This window comes from Bombyx mori, chromosome 13 (genome assembly GCF_030269925.1).
Source record: "Bombyx mori chromosome 13, ASM3026992v2".
NCBI classification, from domain to species: domain Eukaryota; kingdom Metazoa; phylum Arthropoda; class Insecta; order Lepidoptera; family Bombycidae; genus Bombyx; species Bombyx mori.
The window spans coordinates 4,845,576-4,858,902 of NC_085119.1; the positions used below are offsets into that span (position 1 = coordinate 4,845,576).

The 13,327-nt window shown below is 42.9% G+C and overlaps 1 protein-coding gene across 1 annotated transcript in view; it reads right to left on the reverse strand.

Annotated features, from left to right (window-relative positions):
• LOC101742792 (venom dipeptidyl peptidase 4) overlaps window positions 1-12,885 on the reverse strand; it is a 57,944-nt gene extending 45,059 nt beyond the window's left edge. Inside the window, exon 1 of the mRNA XM_038014939.2 lies at window positions 12,447-12,885. The gene's annotated coding sequence lies outside the window, so the exon portion shown is untranslated. The remainder of the gene's footprint in view (window positions 1-12,446) is intronic.
• Window positions 12,886-13,327: the final 442 nt, after the last annotated feature.

Genomic DNA, 13,327 nt, shown 5'->3' on the forward strand with positions numbered 1-13,327 from the left:
CATGACGCATAGCCTTATCGAAGTATCGTTCCGACGCTGACTTCATGTATTTCCGAATTGATTCGAGGCCCAGGTCGTCGTGTAGGTCAACGTTCCTCACGAACCACGGAGCCCCGACAGCTAACCTGCAAAAGCGGGATTGTAGGGATTGGAGGGTGTCTATGTGTGTGCGGGCCGCGTGAGCGAACACCACACTCGCGTAAGTCATGACGGGCCTTATGCAAGTTTTGTAAAGTGTCACCTTGTTCCGAAGGGACATTTTACTCCGCTTACAGATCATGGGGTAGAGTCTACCGAGAATAAACGCGGCACGGTCACGGACTGATTTTATATGCGGGCGGAATGTCATCGATGCATCCAGGGTAACGCCCAGGTACTTGACCTTCCTGGCCCAGGGTATGGGTTGTCTAAAGAGAGTAATCGGGGGTGTGAGATTCCTCCTCCTAATCCGGGAGGAAATCCGTGTGGAGCTTCCCCTCTGAAATAGCACCGCAGTACTTTTCGCTGGGTTGATGTCTATGCGCCATTTTCGGAACCACTGTCCTAGGGCTAGGGCTGCGCTCTGAAGCTTCTTCGCGATTAGGGACTTATTTCTACTAGAATAGTAAACAGTCGTGTCGTCGGCGAATAAAGCTAAATGGGTCGGCGGCGACCGGGGAATATCGTTGACGAATAAGCTAAATAGGAGGGGTGAGAGGACAGAGCCTTGCGGGACTCCAGCTGTGAGAGGTCGTGGGGAGGAGCGGGTTCCCTCGACTCGATATCGAAAAGAGCGGTTCGACAAGAAGTCCCGTATGATGAGCACGAGACTATCCGGCACGCCCATGTTGAATAGTTTGAAAATCAAACCATTGTGCCAGACTTTGTCGAACGCTTTTGCGACGTCGAAGAAGAGAGCTCCCGTGTATAACGGTTTTGGTCGATTAAGCCCCACAAGAATGTGCTCCGTGAGGCGGTGCACCTGTTGAACGCATGAGTGATTTGTACGGAATCCGAATTGTTCATCGATAAGAATGCCCTTGGATGAGACGAAGTCTCTGAGGCGTTTGTAGAGCAGACGCTCATACAGTTTGCCTAGAGACATGAGGAGGCTAATCGGGCGGTAGCTCGTCGGATGATTTTTTGGTTTACCGGGTTTATGTATGCCGATAACGTCCGCTTCTTTCCACACCGCGGGAAAGATACAGTTCGCCATAGCGGCATTGAAAATAGATGCCAACATCACGATGAGTTGGACGGGTAGAAGTTTAATAACGCGGTTGGATATACCGTCGGAACCGGGAGCCTTGCGAGGACGTAGGTCTTTGATCAAGTCTTTAACTTCCATCGGGGTGACGGGTGGTAACGCATCAGAGGGTGGCAAGGAGGCTCTGCGTTCTACCTCACTCTCTACTAATTCTACATGAACAGGGTCCACGGATTGAGTGCTGGGCGTGCATTGGGTTTGCAATGTATCGGCCAGCAGCTCTGCTTTTTCGTCATCATCGAACGCCGCGAGTCGGCCTGAGGGGCCTACGAGGGGGGGCATAGTTACTACCGTATCCGATTTGAGAGTACGAGCTAAGCGGTAGTAAGACCTTTGGGAGGGCGCGAGTCCTTCTAAGAAATCAGACCATCTGGCATCTCGGACTTCGGCGATGCGAGACTTTACGTCGCGTTGTAGGGCACGCATTCGAATACGATTTTCCGCGGTAGGATACCTGTCGTAGGCGCGTATCGAGGCGTTCTTAGCTCTAAGGAGTTCCCTAATATCGTCGGACAATTTGAAGCGGTGAAGGAAGTCCTCCGCTACAACTTGTTTCGATGACCTATCTAATGTCGAGGTGATGTGTGACGTTAAGATGTCTATGGCTTCAGCGGTATCCTGAGGAGACGGGATAGAGTCCGGGTTAAACGGGAGCGATGGTGGATCAGATTCAGCCAGGCTGATGCCCAGCGTGTGCCAATCCACCACAGTCCTCGTGACGGGAACGGAATCGGGAGCGCGACCGAGCTTCATAACGACGGGACGGTGGTCTGAATCTAACTCTGAAACTACTTCGATCGAGTGTAAGCGCAGAGTTACGTTTTTTAATAACGCTATGTCGAGTATATCCGGGCGATGCGCGATATTTAGCGGGTAGTGAGTCGGGGTTAGAGGAGCGACGATATCGAAGGCGAGATCATCGACTAACGCGTCAAGCCGCCTGCCATTCGGGGTTGTGGTGTGTGAGTTCCACCTGATGTGTTTACAATTTAGGTCGCCCGCCAGAATGACAGAGCTCCCCATACCGAGCAGCGCCTCGATATCGCTGCTTAGAACGATCTTATCCGGTGGAAGATAAACGGACGCGATAACGATCGGCGCGTGTCCCGTCAGTGAGATTCGGCACACTGATGCTTCGAGATTAGCGAGCGCGGGAGGATCGAGCGGGACGCAATGCAGGGCTCTTCTATAGTAAATGACGGTACCACCACCACGGGCAGAGAGCCTGTCGTTCCTGACCATGTTATAGTTCGCGATTTTAGGGTCACGGCGCGCGGGCTTAAGTAGGGTCTCCTGCACTAAAAAGATATCAATTTGGTGGTCACGCAAAAAGTCAGAAACCTGATCACGTTGATTTGCGAGACCGTAAGCGTTAAAAAATCCTATCGTTACGGATAGGGGCTTTATTCTACTTATATACGCCATTGATTACCGGCGGAGTGAGGGGAGGACGTACGTATTTAATGACGCGTATACGTCGGCGTATTCCTGCACAACGGCGATAAAGTGTTGTGCAGTGGAGGCAGCGCGAATGGCGTCGCCCAAAGCGTTAACGCGCTCAAAGTTGATCGACTGAAAGAAGTCGATCGCTAAAGCGAGATTGTCGGACGCGGTCGGAGGGCAAGTCGCGGGAGAGGGACGAGTCGCGGGGGCGGGACGAATCGCGGAGGAGGGAGTTGTAGCCGTGTTCGTGTACGGCAGCGGTTTTGCCCAGGCCGAGACACTGGGCACCGCCGCCGGAACGAACGCTGGCTTAGCCTGCGACGCAGAGGGTGCCGAGGCTTTGATGTCTGGGCCGGAAGCTCGGAGGCGGTTTTGGCGGGCGACGCGGCGATTTATTTTAGGGGCTCGGGGGCAACCACGGTAATTCGCGGGGTGACCCTGTGTTCGACACAGGACGCAGCTAGGCGGTTCCGTCGCGGTTTTTTGGTCGCGAGCGCAGAGGGCCGTGGCGTGATCGCCCAAACACTTAACACATCGGGGGCGCGCGTGACAGTTACGGGAAGAGTGCCCGTACAATTGACAGTTATGGCACTGGCTAGGAGTGCCTTTTTTATGGGGGGCTTCGACAGCGATACCAGAGAGCCTACAGACGGTCTGTGTGTTAAAGATTTTCTTACCCTCGGGGGTAGGCTGGAGAGCGACTAGAACCATATTATATGGCTCCCTACCGCGACCGGTGTGCATACGGTGCACAGAATTCACTGGTAGGCCTTGTTCTAACAGGTCGGCTTTTACGAGCTCTACATCTAACTCTTTAGGGATTCCGCGTATTACAACGCGGAGTTCGCGCTCCTCCTGGAGCGTATACGTATGGAAACTTATACGCTCCTTACGGAGGTAAGAAGAGAGGGCCCTATGGTCGTCGGGTGTTTGAACCTTAATTTGAATGCCGTTCGCGAGGTTACGGGCATTCGTGAAATTTATATTTTTGGCCTTAAGGGCCAGGCAAACTCGATCCCAAGCTGCCTTCTCCTGAAGGATAACCGGGGGAGGGGTCTGGGTTTTATTTTGTGCCACCGGACGCGGCGACGGAGTGGCACGGGCTGGGGGCGCAACGGGAGTCTGAGGGCGGGGGCGCGACGCGTTCACGGCTTTGCTAATTTTAGCGGCCGCGGGAGCTCGAGACTCCGCGGCACGCTTCTTACCCTTCTGTACCAGGGTGAATCCATCCGTCGATGAGGCGGGGGCGAGGTCGACCTCCATGTCCGAGTCAGAGTCGGAGCACGAGGAGGCGGGTGCAGGCGACCTACGAGCAAGTGTAGGTGTTTTAGAGGGCGCGACGGAGGCCGCGGATGATCGCTCAGCTGAAACGATGGTCACGGCGGACGACGCAGCAGCTTTTCTCGCCAGTATAGGCGACACGGGAGCGGCAGGCACGACAGAGGCTGCGGTGCTCAATGCAGAAGCTCTGCACGCAGGTACAGGCGACGCAGGAGCAGCGAGCGCGGCGGAGTCCTCGAGAGGGCTCGCAGTGTGATTGGCCTTGAAGGCCAAAAACTCCGAGGCGAGCTGTGGGTGGCGAAGTCGGAGGAATTCCGCGAATACAGCGTCCATGATCGCTGAGTACCCAGGTGGGGCGGCCCCGGGTCTTGAAAACACTCGCCTTGCGGCGAGGCCCCAACTTCTCGGACCTGAGCGGTTCTATTGAACACAGGTGGCAATGCGGCGCGATTACTACAGGACAAAGAAAAAGCACAACAAAACAGAAATTACGAAAAGAAACAAAACAAATAAATACTTGCAGGAAACCACTTTGTCGGCAGATGTACCACGAACACAGAAACAACAAAAGGAAACAAAACAAATAAAAACTTCCAGAAAGAGCACTTAGTCGGCAGATGTACCACAAACACAGGCCGCGCGAACAATGGCCGGGCTAACAAAAGCCGGGCGAACAAAGACCGGGCGATCGAGTGGACGATGAGCACGTCCGCACGTGACGGGTGCCTCTATCGGAATGACAATAAATAGTATGCATGCGTGTGTGCGTCAAATACATGGTATGTAGTGTGTGTAATGTTTTCTTATTGATTTAATGTATCTTGTATGCATTATTTTTAAAAAATATTTGCATTGTGCACTTCTTCTCTATATTCTCTATAAGTGTGGAAAATATCATACTCCTCTGTCCGCGCAATTTTGGTAAAAAGGGATACAAAGTTTTTGCTTCACGTAGGTATTAATATATAGATATTCTGCGGTAATAGAAATTAAGCGTTAATTACAATCTCTAACTACATGTCTACCTTTAAAAAATAGCAATTACTACAAATCAAATCACAAATGACGTGTAAATTAATGAATTAACTTATTTTATCATTTATTAATAAAGGTTTAGTGAACGTTGAAGCTTTTGAATAATTTATTTCCTCTAACAAGGCACAAGGAATTGTAACAACAAATTATGGTATTTCTCTTTAACAATAAAATTCTTCTAAAAAGATTCTACTCCCTAAAATTCTTCTACCTAATAAGTACTTATCTTGAGAGCCCACCTGATGATGAGTGGTTACCGTTGCCCATGGACTTCAGCAATGCCAGGGACAGAGCCAAGCCGCTGCCTATCATAATAAGCATTTACTATTTGCCGCTCACCTTGTCACACATCTAATAATGCAAAACTAATTTACAGACACGCGTGTAAATGATTATTTTTTATTGCTAATTGGCTGGACGAGCTCACAGCCCACCTGGTGTTAAGTGGTTACTGGAGCCCATAGACATCTACAACGTGAATGCGCCACCCACCTTGAGATATAAGTTCTAAGGTCTCAGTATAGTTACAACGGCTGCCCCACCCTTCAAGCCGAAACGCATTACTGCTTCACGGCAGAAATAGGCAGGGTGGTGGTACCTACCCGTCCGGACTCACAAGAGGTCCTACCACCTATATTGATTATAGTTTTTCTGGAGAACGATCATCACTTGCTCGATCGTCGTTCGTCATTGATATTTATCATCAGGTGCTACTGAAGGTAATGGTTTTTAACATGGCTATTTAAAACAGACCACCACTGAAAATCTAATCCTGTGTTATCTCATTTACTACAAACATAGCTTAAACTGTAAAATATTCAATAATTGCTAAATTATTTTTGCTCGATTTTACTAGACTATCGTCTCTTGTATTTTACATTTATAAAACTAAATTATTTGAAATTCATTACGGTGTTTTAACGCGTTTTATGACCTTCAGGCCAAGCCTGAGCTCAAGTTTCACCCGATCTTAAAGTAGGGCCTAAAACATCACAAAATTACTGCCACCACCGAACTTGAGACATGAACCCTTTGGATACTATGCTACCCTTTAAACTAGAACGCATGAGACCTTTGGGTCAGATACAGTCGGAAAGTAACGATGACAATAAGTCGTGCGTATCTAAGACACGCAATACCATCAAACGTATGCGCTAAAGTATTGTCTATTTTAGTCTTCGGTGTATTAACTGTGTTTCATTGTTTAAGTAGGTACTGAAAGATATAGTTAAAACTTTAATTTTTTATAACAGTTGTCAACAAGAGAGAACTCATTAACGACTAGAACATACACACGTTTAAAGATAAACAACATAATATATATATTAATTTTTTTTTGTTGCTTAGGTTGTTGGACTAGCTCACAGCCCACCTGGTGTTAAGTGGTTACTGGAGCCCATAGACATCCACAACGTAAATGCGCCACCCAACTTGAGATAGAAGTTCTAAGGTCTCAGTATAGTTACAACGGCTGCCCCACCCTTCAAACCGAAACGCATTACTGCTTCACGGCAGAAATAGGCAGGGCGGTGGTACCCACCCGCGCGGACTCACAAGAGGTCCTACCACCAGTAATTACGAAAATAATAATTTTGCGGGTTTCATTTTTATTACACGATGCTATTCCTTCACCGTGGAAGTCAATCGTGAACATTTGGTCAGTACGTATTTCATTAGAAAAATTGGTACTCGCCTGGGATTCGAACACCGGTGCATCGCTTCTACACGAATACACCGGACGTCTTTATCCGTGGAAGTCAAATTACGAGTATGTACAGTTCACATCACTTCCTATATTTTTTCACAAAAACTAAAAGTCACCAGACAAGTTCGATATGGTTGATTTATCAAGATATCACATGTAATACGTATCGAATAATTTAACCTTACTTTCACACCGGAGTAGCTAAAAAATGTACGAGGAAATACACCAGCAAAATACATTCAATAGTGAACTCATAATCATATAGTTATTTTGACATAACGACTTCTGTTACGTAGAAATTAGCAGTAAATATTGTATGATTATTATTATTATTATTTTTATTTATTGCTTAGATGTGTGGACGAGCTCACAGCCCACCTGGTGTTAAGTGGTTACTGGAGCCCATTGACATCCACAACGTAAATGCGCCACCCACCTTGAGATAGGAGTTCTAAGGTCTCAGTATAATTACAACGGCTGGCCCACCCTACCAACCGAAACGCATTACTGCTTCACGGCAGAAATAGGCAGGGCGGTGGTACCCACCCGCGCGGACTCACAAGAGGTCCTACCACCAGTAATTATGCAAATTATAATTTTGCGGGCTTCATTTTTATTACACGATGTTATTCCTTCACCGTGGAAGTCAAATTACGAGTATGTACAGTTTACATCACTTCCTATATTTTTTCATAAAAACTAAAAGTCACCCGACAAGTTCGCTGTGGTTGATTTATCAAGATATCACATGTAATACGTATCGAATAATTTAACCTTACTTTCACACCGGAGTAGCTAAAAAATGTACAAGGAAATACACCAGCAAAATACATTCAATAGTGAACTCATAATCATATAGTTATTTTGACATAACGACTTCTCTTACGTAGGAATTAGCAGTAAATATTTTATGATTATTTCAATTTGCTTCGACATATTTCTTCATCTATTTATTGAATGCAAATAGGCATGCTAACTATTTTTCACTTGAGCCTCTAGATACGATACGATAATAAAGAATACCGTGAGGCAACAATTCAAAGATTCCGTTGTACAACGCGAGGTTTGAGAAGAGTCGCCAGCGGTAAGCAACGGCTTGAATTGACTCAGGTAATTGTAAAAATAAGGAGAATGGGATACAAAATCGTGTAACCAGAGAACAAACAAAAATATAAACAATTACTGTCGAGCCAGTGAAAGAATGCCTCCCTGGTGGGTCATGATAGACCGGACGATAGAAGTAATACCGCGTCTCAGATGAAAATTTTGTTTAACAGAACTAACATATTGCCTGCCTATTTCTGCCGTGAAGCAGTAATGCGTTTCGGTTTGAAGGGTGGGGCAGCCGTTGTAACTATAATTGAGACCTTAGAACTTATATCTCAAGGTGGGTGGCGCATTTACGTTGTAGATGTCTATGGGCTCCAGTAACCACTTAACACCAGGTGGGCTGTGAGCTCGTCCACTCATCTAAGCAATAAAAAAAAAATACAAATATCTATCATAGGGAAATAAATGATTATGTCAACTTAGCTGTTAAGGTTGTAATCTATACTAATATATAAATCTACAGTGGTTTTTACGGATGTTCCGTTATAACTACTGAATCATGCATCCGATTGACTTGAAACTTGGTATCCATGTAGAAAATACATGTACTTAATGGCTAGGCGAATATTTGTATGAGTGTTGGACTTCCTAATAGTAATGACAATAAATAATAATGTTAATTTTAAATGCCCAGCGAAGCGGGCGAGTACGGCTAGTTATATAATAAGCTTAATACAGGACCGATCTTATTCTCTCAGTACTGAGCTAGGTATGTTGAGAGTAAATTTGAAATTCAAAGAAAGTCCTACTCTTTTGAGGAGTAAGTTTTTAAATGAGAAGTGAGGAGTGAGTTTTTAAATAATGGGCGCTTTAGAGCAACGTGCCACTTACTCATCCCAAGACGATTGAGACCCTGATTCTGTAGACTTTTTTTTAATCGCTGTTAGCCTGAGGGGATATTCCACCTACGCTTGGACGAGTAGGTTAGCTCACGGGCTCAACCTCAATAGCCTTAGTAAGAGCAGTACTTCGTAAAATATACAAACGGATCGGAATCACATGTAATATAAACTTGTTGTTCTTTGTAGGGTCAATAGTAAGAGATCTCATGGACGAATACCCATGCGCTGGACTGATCAGGTGAAAGACCTTACTGAAACCCCACTTAGCGAGCGTGTGTGCTGGGCCTCGGTTCGCAAACTATGGAAAACATCTGTCAAGGCTTTAATAAGCAAGAATTCCACATGACCACGACTGCTCTACCAAGAGCAACCGATTATGATGATGACAGACGACCAATGTATGCTTTTCGATTGAATTGAATTTCTCGATTCTATTAGAATACATCCGGAATAAATCGACTAATATATGAAAATATTCAACACATATCTTTAGCACAGGCCATTGATGACGCACGCCCTTTGCCTGTTTTCTATCTTATTGAGAATTTAATTATGAAAACACAAAGACAACTGTAATTATATAAATGTTAATTAGAATTCAGATAATGCTTTAATTTAGGTCATTGCTGCCAATCGATAGCTATGAAACTAAAATGATGCTGGTAAATATTAACATACTACAATGCTAATAGTCACAATTTCTTTAAGATAGAGACAACACTTATACTTACATTTATATCAGAGAAGCTATATCTTCATAATATATCGTATCTGAACATGTTTTTTACATCTAACAATGCCTATCTAAAAGTTTGAATGGAAAGTCTATTTTAAATTTTACTTTTTTATTTATTGCTTAGATGGATGAACGAGCTCACGGCCTATCTGGTAATAAGTGATTACCGGAGCCCATAGACATCAATAACGTAAACGCAGCCACCTAGTACATATTTATCTTGAGACATGAATTCTTCTCAGTTTTTATAGTACAACGGCTTATTTACCGGTGGTAGGACGTTTTGTGAGTCCGCACGGGTAGGTACCGCCACCCTGCCTATTTCTGCCGTGAAGCAGTAATGCGTTTAGGTTCGAAAGGTGGGGCTGTTGTTTTGCTTTAATAACTGAGACATCACACATCACACCATCACATCATCATCATCAATCCCAAGGTGTGTGGCGGCATTTACATTGTAGATGTCTATAGGCCTCGGTAAACACTTACTCGCAATTACTTAATTATAGGTGTAAAAATTTGTTTAAAAGATAACAACTTGCTATTTTAGCGTGTTTTATTTTTATTTGTTTTAAACCTCAATAAACATTCTAGACTTTCAGTCGAATCTAAATTAGGCAATAATTCTATGACAGCAATTAAACATTGAACGAACCGGTTGGAAGGTTTAACTTATCCCAGAGGCTTAAACTAGTTAATTATAAAATCTATTTCGCTTAGTTCCACCCGACTTCATTACTTGTGCAAAATTCATGGTCCTACCTCGAACAATTTACAAACTTTCTCGGTTTTATTTACATACTAGTGACCCGCCCTCGCTTCGCTTCGGAAACATTACATTTTGTTATTAATAGGCGAAGCCCGCCATGTTGCGAGCGGTACGACAATAACTGCGGGTGACGCCGCGGGGCGAAGCTAGTCTAGAAAAAGTAGCCTAAGTTACTCCTTATATTGTTAGCTACCTATTAGTGAAAGTCTCATCAAAATCGGTATAGCCTTTCCAGAGATTAGCCGGAACAAACAGACAGACAGACAAAAATTGTAAAAAATATTATTTTGGTGTATGTACCGTATATATATATATATATATATATATATATATATATATATATATATATATATATATATATTCGGTTATTTCAATATTACAAACAGACACTCCAATTCTATTTATATGTATAGATTAATTTTCCGAGTTCGGTTTTGTTGCGCTACACGGTTGAACTAGCTTACGGCTCACATGTTGTTAAGTGATTATCTGAGCCCATAGATACCTCAACTTGAATACCTTCGCTCACATGAGGCTGAATGTTCAAGATGGGTGGACGAGCTCACAGCCCACCTGGTGTTAAGTGGTTACTGGAGCCCATAGACATTTACAACGCTCTCAGTATAGTTACAACGGCTGCCCCACCCTTCAAGCCGAAACGCATTACTGCTTCACGGCATAAATAGGCGGGGTGGTGGTACCTACCCGTGCGGACTCACAAGAGGTCCTAACACCAGTAATTACGCAAATTATAATTTTGCGGGTTTGATTTTTACTACACGATGTTATTCCTTCACCTTGGTAGGCGATCGTGAACATTTGTTAAGTACATATTTCATTAGAAAAATTTGTAGCCGCCTGCGGGATTCGAACACCGGTGCATCGCTAGATACGAATGCACCGGACGTCTTATCCTTTAGGCCACGACGACTTCATCAGATTGACTTGCATTGTATATTGGCTGACAGTCCACGAAACTAGAATGTGTGATTGCTCAATGGCAGAAACTGTCCGGATAGTGGTATCTACCCGTGCGGGCTCACAATGCTGCCAACAATACAAATAATTTACGTATACAGTGAGGACAAATGGTGTTGAAAACATTCAATTTTACATCGGTAATGAGGCGCCGTTGTTTGAGCAGCTTTCTCGTCTATCGGCGCATTACAAGTATCGTCTTGACCCTAAACGATTCGAAGAGGTCCTTCTTAAAAAACTCTATATTTAACATACCTTATCTTTACGTAAATCGGTGATATAAAATGCTGTTACTACCTAACAAAAAGTACTTAAAAACAATAGAATCATTGTATTATAGTTAGCCAATGCGTCCACAACTTAGATGTGTAACAGTGTTCTTGATCTCCTGATGATACAGAATGCGTTTGCCCAATAAAAATATACACAACAAGCGGCCCGCTCCGGCTCCGCTCGGGTTTTTAACAAAAATTTCAACGATATTTGACGTTGTTTTATTTTTTTAAATAAAAGAACACTTATTGCGGCATAACTTTAATTAAACATATTCTGTTTTCTGTTATTCATAGTTAAACATATTCTGTCGCGACACTTTTTATAAATAGTAATGTGTTCTACAAAGTCGTAGTACATTATTTTATTCTACCATCAATAGTTTTTGCAGGGCATGCGATGTAAAGAATATTTTAGGTAATTTTTTTACACCTTGGATTATTGGAGTTTTAGTAAGGATCCCTTTTTTTTTTCAAAAAAGATTATAGCCTATGTCACTCGGGAATAGTGTAGCTTCCAAACAGTGAAAGAATTTTTCAAATCGGTTCAGTGGTTTCGGACAAACAAATCTTTCCTCTTTATAATATTAGTATAGATGAAACAATAAGTCTTAATTTAGTGCATTTAGTGAATATTATATTCCATATTTTTGTCTTCTTCTTTTCGGTTTTCTGAATGGTTACCGTTCACTGCTCTAACTACACTAAAACACTTAAATAATTGTCAACATTGGAGGCAAGATAATTTGAGTATACTATATATTTTTTCAAAATCTTTTTATCTTACTTGAATTGGTTCTATATTATATATGTAAACATTTGTAGGATAGTTTCTTTAAAAATAATAATAAAGAATTACAGCTGTTTTCCGACATTTTTGCTTTTGTTCTCTAAAAATATTGATGTCCGATTTAGCCGCTCTGAAAAAAGGAGGTATCCAATAGAGCTGTTTTATTTAATAATTAAAAATATTTACCTTATGTTGTGGAGAGAAGGAAAGATATACAAAAATAAATGCAATAAGAAAATCACCTTAATGAATAAAAATCGATTCCAATTTTAAACAGTCCGGCACCGTTCATTAAATTAAACACTTGTACGATCACAAACAGTTCGAGGTCATACACTATAGACACCACAATAGCCACAAATTACAATCACACAATGAATTAAAAAAAAAAATTTTTTTTTCAAACATACGAATTAATTTAAAAAAAATCGACTCGCTTAAAAGTTATTATCGCCCAAAAAACGGGCGTGTTAAACACTGGTCCATGATTATTGTAAACAAAAGACGTTACGTGTTTACATTACGCGGTTTTTTTATTTTCTTTCTTTTCGTTAACTGCTAACAACCGTGTTGTTGCGAGTAACGCGGACGGACGCAGTGTCAGACGACCACATTTCTTGAAACTCGACAACGAACTGTACGTTTAGAGACGCTACCTCGCTGGGATGCCCCGTATTACTCACGCTACCACTGGGATTCCTGGAAGATCTAATACGTCAGTCTAATTCATATTGTATTACTTAGAATCCTATTGGGAATTTTTAAGAGGACAATGTATAACTGTCACACTTATATAACTATTTCTGACTTTGAGTATTTATAGGTTCGGGCTTAACGAATGCATATTCCTGATATTTGTTTCTTCTTCTTTGCGTATTTCACCAAATTGACTGTAAGATATAAAGATGTCACTATACTGAGACCTTAGAACTTATTTCTCAAGGTGGGTGGCGCATGTACGTTGTATGGGGCCCAGTAACCACTTAACATCAGGTGGGCTGTGAGATCGTCCACCAATGTAAGCAACAAAAATAGAAAAAGAAAAAAAATGCAAACGAAGTTAGTTCCAACAAGTTGCAGTACCTGCGATTGCTAATAGGATATATACATACATATGTTTCTC